At 36.3% G+C, this 4728-nt stretch overlaps 1 pseudogene; it reads right to left on the reverse strand.

Moving 5' to 3' along the window:
* Positions 1-561: 561 nt before the first annotated feature.
* Positions 562-2883, reverse strand: LOC106311330 (annotated as a pseudogene).
* Between the last annotated feature and the right edge of the window lie 1845 nt (positions 2884-4728).

Here is a 4728-nt window from a genome sequence, read left to right on the forward strand (position 1 = left end):
GAAAACTCATTAATTTAACTGGAAAAGACGAGCATTAAAATAGGTAGGTTCATTTAATGACATTAAGTTTAAATTTGAGTAACGAAAACTCATTAATTTAACTGGAAAAGACAAGCATTAAAATGGGTAGTTTAATTTAATTTTCAGTGGCTTGGAAGTGTAAATAAGTTAAAAAATTTAGGGGTATTTTTTAATGGGTACTTCTAATTTAATAATATAGATTTGTAGACTGACCGAGTTATGATTTTATATAAATAATAAAAATCGTTATTCTTAGTTATTTTTGATGGCATAACATGTGATTAATAGCAATTAAAAGTTTTCGTTATTTTGTAATGTTCCTCAATCAATTTATATTACTGCGAATTTTGATTAAATATAGAAAAGTGATTACAATGTGTTTCTTTATCCAACAAACAAACCAAAGAGAAGGAATACAATTTCAAACATTCCTTCATAAGAAAATGAATACAAACATATAAATCAATAATTTTGTTACAAAATTTTATAACATTAAATGGACGTTTTTGTGTATGAATGTTGTTTAAACAATATCCACTTCTACAACGGGCAGGGTGACGATGTGGGCGACGTCAAGCTGCATATTAGATAGCAATTCTCTGTTAATATATATATATATTTTTTTTTTTTTTAACTTGAGAAAGTATATTGTATTACCATGTATAAATACCAAATAGCATATATCAAAAATAAATCTGGAGAAAAAATTCTTACTCTAAGAAACTTTTCCAGCAAGAGTCACTTGTTTCATCATCAAGGAACTTCTCCCAGTCCTCTAGGACATCTGAAGCTGATGAGTGTTGAGTTGTACCAGGATAGTTCAAACCGGATGTTTCAGGAGAAACCGATATCAAACCAGTAGATGGGATTTCACGTAATTGATCACCATAATAACCCGGCATCATATCGGGTCCGGTTTTATAATTTACCTCAGTGGTAGTACTGGTACCCGGTTTAGCTGATTTCAGATTCTCCTTAGAAACCGTAACCAAACCAGGAAGCTGGTTATCTTCAAAACCATCCCAGTCATGTCCAAAAGATGGCATGAAATCTTCATTTTCACTTTTGTTTATGAAAACCTGTTGACCACCAATAGCATTCAGTTGTCCAGCCCCCGGCTCCGGTTTAGGATTCACTGAATTTGTATTGAAATCATTGACTACAGGCTCCTGTTTAGGAATCAATGAGTTGGTACGGAAGCTATTGATGTTTGGTACGGCTTTGGGGGTTATCATTTGAAGCATTTTATGGATTAATTGGAGTTTGAGAAGATTTTCCAAAGCAGTTTTGTTGTTGAAGAGGTTACTGTTACCAAATTGCCCGTTACTAAAAGCCGCCGCAAGCATTTGAGAAACGTCGAGTATAGGGCTAAGATCGTTGGTTCTTGGCTCGTGCGTGGTTGGATCAATCCCCATTTGCAACATCTTCTTCCTCATATGAGTGTTCCAATAGGTTTTTATTTCGTTATCGGTTCTTCCTGGTAGATGACTCGCAATCTTCGACCATCTGTAGAATAAATGTCAAATTTAATCGTTACAACCAAAAACCAAAGATTAACATTTTTTTATGGTAAGAGATCTTAAATTGAAGACTAGACTTGTAATAATTCTATAACACTTATTTTTGGGTTCACCCCCCCCGGTCCTACCAATAGGATTGTGTTATTTCATATTCGATATCTTTTAAGAAACGAAATGAAATATTGTCAAATTATATTATGTTTTTAAAATAATAAAAAGTAAAAAAAATATATAAAAAATAGTAGTAATTACAAAAAAAAAATTTAACGTCCTCACCAAAACACTAAACCATAAATCATAATCTCTAAACCATAAATCCTAAACCCTAAATCTTCGGTTAAACCCTAAACCTTTGGATAAATCTTAAACTCTAAATCAAAAACACAAAACACTAAAACACTCAAGGGTTTAGGGTTTAGTGTTTAGGATTTAGGGTTTAGGGTTTAGTGTTGTAGTGTTTAGTGTTTTTGATTTAGAGTTTAGGATTTATCTAAGGGTTTAGGGTTTACCCAATGGTTTAGGGTTTATGATTTAGGGTTTAGGGATTATGATTTAGGGTTTAGTATTATGCTGACGACGTTTAAAATATATTTTTTAAATTTTTTTTCTGTAACTACTATTTTTTTATTTCTTTTGACCTTTTATTTTAAAAACATAATATAAGTTGATAATATTTTGTTTCATTTTCTATAAGATATCGAATTTGAAATAATAAAATCCTATTGGTTGCTGAACCTAGGGGGTGAACCCAAGAATAACTCATCCTATAATATAAAGAAATACAAAACTGCTCACCTTCTAAGCATTTTAATCAATAATTGTTAATCATTTGTAAGCGCAAACGATTAACGTATTTTTTTGACATCACACAAACGATTAACGTTAAAACGTCTAAAATGCATTTCGCATAACTATTTTATGAAAAAATGGAAAATGTTTTATATTTCAAAATTATGAAAACATGCAAATGGAAACAGATAAACATCGTTTTGAAAAAAATAGAGACGTAAATCATTAGTCGATGCTAAAGAGTCTCATAAAAGAAAAAAAAATACTAATTCACAAAAAGGTCTTACTTGTTGCCAAGAAGGGCATGGAGTCTAACGATATTAATCTCTTCTTCGTCAGAGAACTCGCCTCGCCGGATATCAGGCCGGAGATAATTCATCCACCGGAGACGACAGCTCTTACCGCAGCGGTTAAGTCCAGCGAGCTTTGGAAGCGACCGCCAATTCCCATAACCCTTCTTATTTATATAAGCCCTGAGCTTATCATCTTCTTCGGGCATTCACGGTCCTTTCTTCATGTCTTTGTCTTGATCGCAACACGGTGATCTTCCCATTTTTTTGCTTAAGAACCCTAATTTTATTAAGGATTATTGAAGATTTGATTCTTTCTTTCGTAGCTATCTACGGTCTATTGTATGTGTATATATATATACATGTGGGAAAAGGAGCCATGATAAAACTAAAGTTTTTTTTTTTTTTTTTTTAATTTTATTTTAATAGTCTTCCTCCCTATAGTGGGACATCAGTTTTCAGAAAGCAAATAAAATTTTAAGAGAGACACATGTGAACGAAAGCTTTAAAGGGATAAAGTTAAGACGTCGTTACGGCTGGAAGTACGTAAACCAAGTAACAAGATGAGACTCCTGAAAAGATTGAGAGCGTTGGGTTGGTTGAACTGGTATGCGGTCCATTCCTATGAGTTTTGCCTTCATGATCACTTGAATTTCCTTGATAAGGAGGTGGGCTGATCTGCTTGTTGAGTTATGCAATCTCAGGTTCCTTTCACGCCAAAGGACATAGCATACTGCCTGAAGTAGAAGCTTGCAAATAAATTTAACTTTGGGATGTGGAGAAGCTGTTAAAACCCATGTGAGAATACCATCAAAAGAGTGAGGCGGGTGAAGTGTGGGATGTGTGAAAAAAGACGTCCAAACCTCTGCATATACAAGACAATCAAAGAACAAGTGTGATCTTGATTCATTAGCCCGGTCGCAGAGGAGACATGAGCTTGGCACAATCATTCCCCAAGTTATCAGCCTATCCCTTGTAGGTAATCTGTTTCTGGTTACAATCCATGCCGTGAAGGCATGCTTTGGTATATTAGAGCTGAACCAGACAGATTTGAACCAGGAAACATGCGGAGGGCTCGGGTGTAGAGATGCCCATGTCTTTATGGTAGAGAAGTCTCCTGGAGAAGAATCAGGTGAATGTTTCCATTGAAAGAAATCTTGGGCTAAAGGGTCTAGGTCATAGGAGACAGTTGAAAGGCAATCTCGAAGGAATTGGTTTATAGGATGGCGACCCCTTGGAAGGCGCCATCCATTAGAAGTTGATGCCATAGAAACCGAATCCATGTATCCTATACCTGAGACCATAGGACCTGAGGTTCCACACAATTCGAATAGAGGTCCGAGTCCTGTCCAATTGTCGTGCCAAAAAAGAGCAATTGAGCCAGATCTAACATTGCAGACCAAGAATGGGCGAGCTGTAGGTCTGAGCTTCATAAGCGATCTCCAAATCCATGATCCAATATTCTGAAAGTCCGCATCCCAAAACATTATGTTTCCTATTAATTGTTCCTTCACCCACGCTACCCACAAGGATCCATTGGCAGCAAAAATAAGCCATATTAACTTAAGTCCGTAAACCTGGTTCGAATCTGCCATTCTTCTTAGTCCCAAGCCACCTGATTTCTTTGGTGTACAAACCGACTCCCAGGAAACCTTTGCACCTCGTGCTGAGTCCGGAGTACCATTCCAAAGAAAAGCATTGCACATTCTCTCTAAAGAGTCGATACAAGTTTGTGGAAGTGGGAAAATAGCTGCCCAAAAATTGAAGATTCCATATAGGACAGATTGCAGCAGCTGAAGCCGACCCGCAAAAGATAATCTCTTAACTGTCCAAGAATTTATTCTAGCTCTAACTTTGTCCAGGAGAGGCTGATAGTCCCTAGGCCTTAGCTTGTGAGGCATTAGAGGCAAACCGAGATATCTTACCGGGAGAGACCCTTGCGATATTCCAAATCGTCCTGCAAGCGACCGAGCGAGGGTGATGTTCCCTCCATCCACAAAGAGACACGACTTTGGTAGACTGAGTCCCAGACCAGAAACTCTGTGAAAATCAGATAGAGTATCGATGATCGCAGATAAGGATGTTTCTGATCCATCGAAAAAAATCAA

The sequence above is a fragment of the Brassica oleracea genome, chromosome C8, assembly GCF_000695525.1.
Source record: "Brassica oleracea var. oleracea cultivar TO1000 chromosome C8, BOL, whole genome shotgun sequence".
NCBI classification, from domain to species: domain Eukaryota; kingdom Viridiplantae; phylum Streptophyta; class Magnoliopsida; order Brassicales; family Brassicaceae; genus Brassica; species Brassica oleracea.